Source organism: Tupaia chinensis, unplaced genomic scaffold (genome assembly GCF_000334495.1).
Source record: "Tupaia chinensis unplaced genomic scaffold, TupChi_1.0 Scaffold000018_1, whole genome shotgun sequence".
Lineage (NCBI taxonomy): Eukaryota > Metazoa > Chordata > Mammalia > Scandentia > Tupaiidae > Tupaia > Tupaia belangeri.
Window position 1 is genome coordinate 306546 of NW_006159448.1, and position 11355 is coordinate 317900.

Genomic DNA, 11355 nt, shown 5'->3' on the forward strand with positions numbered 1-11355 from the left:
TTCTATTTTCTGAATGATCTAGTCTGCTTTTAATACTTTCAAGGGAGATTTTGACTTCCTGTATTATAGCCTTCATCTCTAACAGTTCTGTTTGAGTCTTTTGTAAAGTGTGTAATTCCTCTTTTAGATATTCCAAGAATTTCCTCATCTCCTGGAACTCATCAACTTCTTTCTTCTTTCTCTTTAGCAATTGATTATCTCTCTTCTCTTCCATCTCTGTTAGCTTCGACATTATGAATGCTCTAAATTCCTTATCAGACATTTCCGTGATTTTCACCAAACTGCTTGTGGATGAAGAAGAGTTACTCTTTTCCCTTGGAGGAGAGGCATTTTCTTGTTTTCCCATATTTCTTGTGATCCGGTGGTAATTTCTTGTCATCTGATGGATGGTGTGTTTCTTTCAAATTCTTGAAGTTCAGTCTAGTTTGCAGAAGCCATGTGGAATCTTCTGAAGGCCTGGCCTCTCCTGCCGCTAGCTTGTTTGCTGGAGGCTGAATTATCAGTGGAAAATCTTCATTTCTCGTGTGCCCTGAAATACCTAGTTCGCAGGAGCCACGTGGAATCTCAATTAAACCTATTATTAATATAAAGCAGCCTTTCTTAGGATACTTCTGCTTTAAATATTAAAAATATGCATACTTTAACATTTAACATTATTACATTAAAAATAATAATATTTAATAAACAACATTAATTTCTTCCTATCTTGTTTGGTATTTACTTTGCATATCTTTTCCAATAATTAAAAAAACGTTTCAACCATGATAAAATACATATAATATTACATTTTTTCTTTTTCTTTTTTTTTTGAGAGGTTTTTGCTATAGGGAATGTGCGCTCGCCAGAAAGAGAGAGAGACAGAAAGCAAGAAATCACCCCCCCTCCAGGGGGGATGGCCACACTACAATCCCTTATCCTCCATTCTCCTCTTGGGATCTTGGGCATGCACACACACGTGCCTGGCGTGAGTTCAAGCCACCAGGTCCAGGACTCGAACTGTGGTTGACTACATGGGAGTTCAGTGACATAGCCATTATGCTAACTGCTGGTCCTTAAATTTTTTATCTTAATCAATTTTAAGTGTACAATTCAGTAGTGTTAAGTGTATTTATGTTGTTGTGCAACCAATCTCCAGAAGTTTTCTGTCTTTCAAAATTGACACTCTATACCCATTAAAAAAAAACTCTCAATATTTCCTCATCCTTTTATTGAACTTTTCTGTGTACTTATGTTTTGGAATTTTCCTTTTTTAAAATTTTTTGAAAGGATATGTAAGCGTGTGTGTGTGTGTGTGTGTGTGTGTGAGAGAGAGAGAGAGAGAGAGAGAGAGAAACTTCTTTTTTTTCTCTTTAAAAATTTATTAATTTGTATTTAAAATGAACTGCTGACAAAAATTCACTGGAAATAATTTGAACAAGTGAGAAATTACAGTCAATGCTACTGACATGGCAGCAAAAATAATTCCAGTGCATAGGTTTATTTGATAGAACCAAATATGTTAGATACTGCCACTCATGTGAACGCTGACTGTTCCTTACTTTTCTGAACACACAGTAGTATAATTAACAGTATTCAATTGCTTCTGTTCCTTACTGAATATATAAAAATTAAAATACCAATTAAAAATCTAATATATCTTCTCTTTAAATGTTTCTTACAGGTACAATTTCAATATTTTCATTGAATAGTGGTGTGGTTTAGAGATTTTTCTTTTTCTTTCACAAATTAAACAACAATCCACCCAAAGGGAACTGATAGTCTATAGGCTCATAGTGCAAATAAAGAATTCAGGAACACAGCAACTGACATTTCTAAAATATAAAACAGAAAAGTCTTAGAAGGTACATGCAAAAAGCTCTACTAAGCAGATGGCCATAGAACTAGACCGTTTGATCACTTTACTGGCGATGTCCATGGGACTCCAGAAGTTTCTGAACTCAAGTTCAACTTTCATCTTAGGCTTTGTACTTTGCTTTTCCAGTTTCACTAATGACACAGATATGATTCAAGTCCCTGAAGTATTCATTATAGTCAAGGGCATATCCTACAACAGACTTGTCTGGAATTTCAAATCCAACAACATCTGGTCTATAGCTAACACTTCGAGGGGTCCTTTTCGCCAGCAAGCTTGCAAACTTGACCATCTTTGGATTGTACTGCCTGACCAAAGAAAGCAAAGTTTGCATTGTTTTTCCAGTTTCAATGATATCTTTGACAATCAGGACATTCTTTCCAGTTAAGGTTGAGAGATCATCTCCACCAATTACTTTTATGTTCCCCATCGACTGGTCATTACAGCAGTTCTTCAGTCTGATAAAATCTACAGTCATGGACCTACAGAATGGATCTATCACTATTTCTATTCAGTGCTTTAATGTAATCCAGCAGGTCAGCAAAGAATTTATAGCCCCCCTTGAGCACACAGAGGGCTACAAAGTGATGGCCTCTCATCTCCTTCATCACATCCCAAGCAAGCTATTCAGTCCTGTCGATAATTAGTCCATGAGGAATAAACACCCTTTCCAAATACTGGACATAATGATTAGGAATACAAAATAAATTTAAGTCATAACCTGGATCATCATCATTAATCATGATGCTGGGGCTGCAGGTCACCATAACGGAGCCTGCCAGCGCTGCAGGTTGACAGCGGCCTGAGGAGGAGGAAGCCAGCAGCGGGGCTGAGGAGGAGGCTGAGGCACAGAGCAGAAGGTTGCGCTGCGAAGGGGGAAGCCCAGAGGCTTCTACCAAGTGCTCTTCTGAGAGAAAGAAACTTCTAGGAGGGATGGTCACATTGCAGTCTCAGTTCTCCTCAGTTCTCTCTCCATTTGGGATTTTGGGCATGCATGCACATGTGCCTGACACATTTCTCAGTCCTGATCCAGGGCTTGAATTGCACATCTGGCCACATGAGATCTAGCTGCCTTATGCGCCATGCCACTGGCTGGCCTGAGAGTATTTTTTCATACAGGACTCATATGAACTTTTTATCGTTATCCATTCTGGTCATCTCTATTAATTGAAGAGTTTAACCCAGTTACATTAGTTGTAATTACTAATATAGATTATTTGAATTTAATTTTATTATCTTCTTTGGGCTTTTTATTTCACCAGTTCTTCCTATGAATCTTGTCTAATGCCTCTTGTTCCAAACTTCTTTTGGATTGATTGAGGCTTTTTTAAAAATTGTATTGTATTTTATTCTATCTCCCCTTAATTGTCTTAGAAGGTATATATTATTAAGTTGTTGGAAAAGTCATTAATATTTTTGCACAGAAAAATACATCATGACTTTCCCAATAACCCAATACGTTAAATGATTTTGGTGGTTACCCTATAAACTTTTTCATATGTATATTTACCTTAAGAAAGTTTAAAGTTTATGATAGCTTCCTCCTTCCAAATAATATAAGTAGTTTGGAATACTTTAATTGCATCCAAATTATATGCTGTTGTCATATAAGATTATAATTTTACCTTAATTTTATGTTATTATAATTTTTTTCCTGAAATATGTCTTTTATTTCTTTATTTAAAAAAATCTTTACGTTAGAATGTGTTTGCAGAGCTATCAAGATTGTTTGAAATGTCAGTTTCATTCTCAATTTTGAAAGATAGTTTTTCTAGACAAACGATCATTTTAGCATCCTAAGATTTGGTTGAAGATCATTTTAGCAACCTAAGATGTTACTTCATTTTTTTAAGGTTAGGTTGTTATTGTTGACAAATAGTTTTGTCTGTCTTTGTTGATGATTAGCATTTTCTCATTGGATTTTTTTTTTTTTTTGGAGAGGTTTTCGCATTAGGGTGTCTGTGCTCGCCAGACAGACAGAGAGAGACATAGAGACAGAAAGTGAGAAATCACCCCCCAGGGGGGAAGGTCATGCTGCAATCCCTTCTCCTCTGTTCTCCTCTCGGGATCCTGGGCACGCACGCACACGCGCCCGGTGTGAGTTTTAAGCCACTGGGTCTGGGACGCGAACCGCTGTCAACTACGTGGGAGGGAGTCCAGCGACATAGCCATTACGCTAACTGCTGGTTCCCTCATTGGATTTTTTAAGGATCTTTTTTTTTTACATTGATGCTCTGCAGTTTCACTTTATATGTAGCATCGAATTTCCTTAATATGAGGGTCTATGTCTTTATTCAGTAATGGGAGTATATTAGTTACTTTGACTTTAAAAATTTGCTCTCCCTGATTCTGTTATCTCCTGGAACTCTCAGTAGACAAATGTAAGACTTTGTTATATTACTCTCTGTGTGTTCATGTCTTACATATTTTCCTTTTTATTGTTTCTTTACCGTTGCATTGGCAATTTCTTTAAATCTATTTTAATTTTTTTCAGAATTACTTGTTTAATTTTATTTATTGTTATTTTTTTAATTCGACCAGAGAGAGACTGAGAGAGTGAGAGAGAGGGAAAGTGAGAAAGCAAGTCACCAGACTGGAACTGCGGTTGGCCATGTGGGAGTCCTGTGCCTTAACACCCCCCCCCCTTAATCCCATGCCTCCTGCTGGCCTCCATATCCATTACTAGTTTGTCAGTCCTCTGTTCAGCTTTCTCTAATAACAATTTAATTCATCCATTAGTTAATTTTGATTATTTTGGGAAAAAATTCTGAAATCTTCATACTCAGGATTTTTTTTTTTTTTTGAGAGATTTTTGCTATAGGGCGTGTGCGCTCGCCAGAAAGACAGAGAGAGACGGAAAGTGAGAAATCACCCTCCAGGGGGGATGGCCACACCGCAATCCCTTCTCCATTCTCCTCTGGGGATCTTGGGCACGCACGCACACGCGCCCGGTGTGAGTTTAAACCACCAGGTCCAGAACTTGAACTGCGGTCAGCTACGTGTGAGTCCAGCGACATCGCCATTATGCTAACTGCTGGTCCCCATACTCAGTTTTGATGGTTTCTTATACCTTCAATATTCTTTTAATATCTTCTTTTTTCCCTTAGATTTTTTATATTCTCCATTTGATAATTCTAACATCTACAAACTTTGCTGCCAATGCTGACTACCACACAAGTTGGCTTATACCCTTATTTGTTTAAGGATTTATTATGAGGTCCTTGTTTAAAGAGCATTCCTCCACAGAAAAATCTGTGTGCTTCTGTAGGTGCTTGAGGAACTACTGAGATAAATCCACTTTAAACTAAATTTAGACCACACGTAAGTGAGGGCTTGTGGTTAGAAATTTTTAGAGAAGAGTTTTTTTGATACTATTTTACTATTCTTATTCTAAGTGGTAGCCAATAGAAAAATAAACCATTCTTCTTCTGAAGGATTGTCTTGTTTCTTGTTTTCCCACTAAGGGGAGCAAGAGTGTCACATTTTAGGGTTACTGACCTTATAAAAAGGTCTCCTGTCCAATTTCTCAACTTCATCAGGTCTCATGTTTTGTTACCCAATCATCATCAAAACCCAAGCTCTAAGCCAATAGGTTAGTAGAGGCCTCTAAGATAAGCTCCCAATGCATTGCCTGCTGTTCCTGTGGAACAATTTCTGGCCTAAGATTTATTCCTTTACGTTATAGTCAGTTAAGCCAGGTTTTAAGGGAAAAAAAGTTTTTTTTATACTAAACCAACCTTTCTAAGTGTCTTATATTAAGAGGGAGGGTTTTTAAAAAAAATAATTATTTATTTTATTTTATTTATTCATTCATTTATTTTAATTTGATCAGACACACACACACACACACAGAGAGAGAGAGAGAGAGATGAAGTGAGAGAGAGAGAAAGTGAGAAAGTGAGAAACCAAGCCACCAGGTCCAAGAGTTGAACCGTGGTCAGCCATGTGGGAGTATCCAGCGCCCCAACCACCGTGCAACCTGCTGGTCCCAAGAGGGAGGTTTTTGAATGGCTATTCTAATAGAGAATCATTCATGCTAACTCTAATGAACATTGACCCTGATATTTCAGATATTTCTACTAACGAAGAGCAACATTGCCATGTAGGAATTGGTAAGGATTATTGCCTGTGATGTGGCTGAATGAACTGTTTACTGTGAAATTCTGAGCTGCAACATATCTCAGAGATGACCTACTCCAAGATCAGTCATCTTCAGTGTCCCTTTAGCACTTCAATAAATATTATTATGTGCCTACAGTGTGTTGCTTCCTTTGTATGCCCTGAAAAATCTGAATAGGATTCTCTCTTTGTCCCAAGGGGATTGATGGTTTAGTAAGGGAGGTAGACATCTCTCAGGTGGAGTGCAATTTTAGCATCAGAGTATCAAAACCATGGAACCACTGAAAAAGCATTTTAATTTATCAAGGAGGGAACAGAGAAGACTTCGTAGAAGAATAATTATTTTACCTTAAAATGAAAGGAGTAGAAATTAAGTATGTAGAGGAGGAAGTAAAAAGATATTCCAGCATTAGGAAATAAAATGGGCAAATGTAAGCAAGTATGAATTAATTACGCATATAGGAATTACACATAAACAAATACATTAACTGGATGTAATCTTCTGTAGTACCTAAAATTTGTGAAGATGTTAATCATGTGAAACGTGTAGATGAAAACATATTAAGAGAAAAGATACTTTCTGGGCTGGTCCTCTATCCTCATGGTTAAAGGGTCCAGATCCCACATGGTTGACTGGAGTTCAAAGCCTGGTCTTGCCGCTTGAAAAACATGCCAGGCACATGTATGTGTGCACCTCAGATCCCAACAGAAGCATCACCACACCTCATCGGGGGCAGGGTTTTCCCCTTTCCCTCTCTCTCTGCCTCTTTTTTCTCTTTCTGGCAGGCACAGGCATCCTTTGGCAATTAAAAGAAAAGAAAAGAGAAAGAAGAAAAGAAAAAAACAAAACAGAGAAAAGAAAAGGAGAAAGAAAAGAAATACTTTACCGGAGCTCTCTTTCCATACAAGTAGGATAGAATTAAATGTGATCAAACTTCAGTCTGCTTTTCAATGAAAATGCCTAACTATATGTAAATTAATACAAAAGTTTTTTTACTTTAAAATTATAATAACTTACAATCACTTTTTAAATTTATTAACTAATTTAAGAAGTTTTTGGTTTTGTGTTATTATAAGATGTGTCCACACATCAGAGACTGAGAGAAAGAGAAAAAGAAAATGAGAAATCCCCTTCCCCCCAAAAGGGAATGGCCACACCACAAGACATTCTCCTCTCTGGATTTTGGGGACAAATATGCATGAGTCCAGTGTGATTTTCAAGCAGCCAGGTCCAGGATTCTAGCCAGGCTTTCACCCATGGGGGACCCAGCTGTCTTAATCTCCATGCCACCTGCTGGCCCAAGAAGTTTTTATTTTGAAATTCTTCTAAAATTGAGAGATGTATATGAAAATATCTAAAAGTATCTATTATGCTTCTATTATAATTCACTTTAAAATACCATAGCAAAAATAAATGAGATGAAATAAATATTATAAAATATTAACAGTTATCAATTCTAAGTGATGAATATATAATAGTTTCTGTTTAATTTCTGAAAAATTATAATAAAAAGAATATAATTTTTCTAATATTTATAAGATGAGGAAAAGAAAATGTAAATGCAAATACCTAGTTATAAAACTATTTATGTACTTAAAAACAAAAAGCAAAATATTATTGACCCTGATTCCATTTCCAAGTTTGGTCACATTTTTGCCATGAGTAACCGGAGAAAAAGATTCTCCAGGTCTCGTATTGTTCTGTTTAAAGATCACAGTTTGGCAAGCTTTACTAATAATTATCTTGTCCTGGCACACAAAGGACTACAGGATTATAATTAATGGTGTTAATTTATAATGGAGATTGGTGAGTCATCAGGCAATTAATTAGTTTTTTGCCAAATAATCAAAGTATTTACTCACATAGGACAGAAAACGATGATCAAAGATAAAGTGCTAATTAAGATCTCTGTATTTTCATTGTGAGTTCATGGCTTCTCCAATCTTTTCAGTCTTATGTGAATATTCATCTTTTTTTTTTGTCACAGAGTTACAGAGAAATAAATATGATCTATGCCAACATTATTTTAGGAAAATGTTGGTTTTTCTGAATTTGGGGGAGTGTGCCTGTGTGTGTACATGTGTGGGGTAGTATCTTATAGGAAACAAGAAAATTTTCCCTTTTCTAGTTTCCAACATGAGGAAAAAAAGTCTTTTTCACAGCAGTTCTTAGCCTACATAATAAAGAAGCTGGCTGTTGGATTTTGCACTTAGATGAATACCTTATTCCATCACATGACTGCATTTGCTTGCCTGAAATAGCACATGGCATTGCAGCATATATTTTATTTTATTTTTTTGATTTTTGATTTTGATTTTTATTATCATCATAATCTTCTTTATATTACATTGGATTACATATAACTTTACAGTGTATTACATTGCTTTTTCAAAAGGGAATGCCATGCATGTCAGTCAGTACAGACATTAATCTCCCTGCTTCATCATTCAATATCTTTTCTATGTTTTTCCCAATCATTATTATTATTATTATTCTAATTATTTTTTAAAACAGTCAATCACTATTTCTCATTTGGCTTGTAAAAAGACTTTGCCCATCATGAAATACTTCTCAGACCAATCCAGTTGAGAATACTATACATGTCATCAGGATAGTCGGTATATATTGAGTGGATACATACAATATCTTTCTTTCATAGCCTGGTTTACTTCACTCAGCAATAGATCCTCCATATCTGACCACTTTCTATCAAATTCCAGCGTCTTGTTATTTTTTATGGCTGAGTAGTATTCCATAGGGTATATATACCACACTTTTCCAATCCATTCATCAGTTTGTGAACATTTAGGTTGGTTCCATGTCTTGGCAACTGTGAATAATGCTGCAATAAACATTGATGTGCAAGCACTTTTCTGACTGAGCGTTCTCCTGTCTTTTAGGTAAATACCCAGAAGTGGGATTGCTGGATCAAATGGTAGTTCTATTTGTAGATCTTTGAGGAACCTCCATATTGTTCTCCACAGTGGTTGAACTAGTCTACATTCCCTCCAACAGTGTAGGAGGATTCCCTTTTCCCCACATCCCCGCCAACACTTATCACTTTTTATATTCTTAATCTTTGCCATTCTAACAGGGGTTAGGTGGTATGCAGAATATATTTTAGAGGAACGACCATCAGTAGTTACTGGAAAACAAGAATGTGTGTCCAGTTATCATGTAAATTGTACAATAGACATAGGGCACATATCATCTGGACAAGGCAGATTTATAGAGACACGTGACTTCATAATAATTAAGTGAATGGATGGGAAGTCATACGGAATGCTGTGAAGATATAGACGAGTACCTAGGGCAACTTTTGGCCACAAGCCAAAGTTGACGGAAGAGGTTGATTCATTACACTCTGTTTACACAAAGGAAGACTAACAGACAAAAGCAGGTCATAGCTGAGAGGCAGGTGGAACTGCCTGTCAGGAGCAGGAGCTAATATGATGAGGTCCTGGGTTACTTGTGATATGTAAAGCCCAGGTTATATTGTGTGAGAAAAGGGAGATTGTTTCCCAAGAAAATGTATTCTCTTACAAAAACGGTGTGGGCGAGGGGAAAATGTACTTAATGCTGTAGCTACCCCCAAAGCCAACTGAGTATTTGCTTTCATGTGATGTGATTTCAAGTAGATGATGAATTCGCTTCTGTAGAAACCAGTGTTGTGTGAGGTTCTGTTATGCCGACTCCTCAAAACTGAACAAAAGACTTGACACCATGAACATTAGCTAGAAAAAAAAAAAAAACCCTCAGGCACAGTTAGTGTAATAGGTAACTACAAATTTAAGAGCTTTATAATGGATAGTACGGTGATATCAGGCCCTCCAAAGGCGACCACGCCCTCATACCTGGTGTTAAGCCTGGGTGTGCTGCATTACATGGCAAAAGAGACTTTGCAGATGAAATTGAGGTTATGGACCTTAAAATGGATGATCTGAGTGGGCCTAGTATGATCACATAGGCCCTTCAGCAGTGGAAGATGAAGACGGAAGAATCAGACTGTGACAGAAAAGAAGAGTGGCAGGAGAGCCTAATAAATGTCAGAGGTGGAGTCTGCAGGTGATGTCGTGGTTAGGGGCTGGACTCCCATATGACCAACAGTGGTTTGAGTTCCAGGCATGGTGCAAACAAACAAACAAAAAAAACGGAAAGTAAAAGAAATGTCAGAAAGACCCAATCTGCCTTGCTCAAATTGAAGATGGAAGAAAGGAGCCTTGAGCCAAGGAATGTGCGCAGCTTCTAGAGGATGGGGATGGCCGTTTGCTAACAACTAATAAGGAAACAAGATCTCAGTTCTAACAACTGTGAGGAACTGAATTCTGTCAACAACCAGAATGAGCAAGGGAAGGGATTCTCTCCCAGGAAGAGACGCAAACCTGCCCAGACCTTGATCTTGGCCTTGTGAGTTTATAAGGCCTGGACTTCTGACTTGCAGAAATACTGAGAAAATAAATTTGTGTTATTTTAAGCTGCTAAGTTTGTGATACTTTGTCATCACAGCAATAGAAAAATGAATACAGCACTCAGTGAAAGTATTTCTTTTTGGGAAATGAGTTGACGTAGATGGCAGGCTGTCTTTTTGGAAGTTCAATGCATCATGAATGGAAAGGAATCCCAAGAGCAGAGTATTGACATTACATATTAATTAAGCACCTACCAAGTACCAGGTGTTGTTCTAGTAACATGGCTAAGGCTTGAAACAGAACAGACAAAAATTTCCACACTTACGTTTCTTAAATCCTGTGTCTTAAGAAAATAATGATAAAATATGGGACTAGCAGATGGCACAATGGTTATGTTACTAGACTCTCGCATAGTTGACCTTGGTTCAAGTTTCAGCCCTGGTGGCTTAAAGCTCACACTGGGCACATATGCATGCATGCCCAAAATCCTGAGAGGAGAATGGAGGAGAAGGGATTGCAGCATGGCCATCTCGCTGAGGGACAATTTGTTGCTTTCTGTCTTTCTGTTTCTCTCTGTTTCTCCAGTGAGTGCACACACTCTACAGCAAAAAATCTCTTTGTCCAAAAAAAAGGAGAAAGAAAATAATAATAAAATAACACCATTAGAAGACAATGATGACTCAGGTGAAAATATGGCAAGAATAGGGGGTAGGCAGTGTTTTGGAATGCAGTTTTTGAGTGGGGACAGTTTAATCAGAAGGTAACATTTTTTTTTTTTTTTCTGAGAGGTTTTTGATATAGGGCGCGTGTGCTCGCCAGACAGACGGAGAGAGACAGAGAGACAGAAAGTGAGAAATCACCCCTTGGGGGGGATGGCCACGCTGCAATCCCTTCTCCTCCATTCTCCTCTCGGGATCTTGGGCACGCACGCACACATGCCCGGTGTGAGTTTTAAGCCACCGGGTCCGGGACTC

General features: G+C 37.6%; 1 protein-coding gene and 1 pseudogene across 1 annotated transcript in view; one reads left to right on the forward strand and one right to left on the reverse strand.

Annotated features, from left to right (window-relative positions):
* The window catches only part of PTH2R (parathyroid hormone 2 receptor), a 135708-nt gene that overhangs the window by 31849 nt on the left and 92504 nt on the right, over window positions 1-11355 (forward strand). The window lies entirely within an intron of this gene.
* LOC102470474 (hypoxanthine-guanine phosphoribosyltransferase pseudogene) lies at window positions 1956-2619 on the reverse strand (annotated as a pseudogene).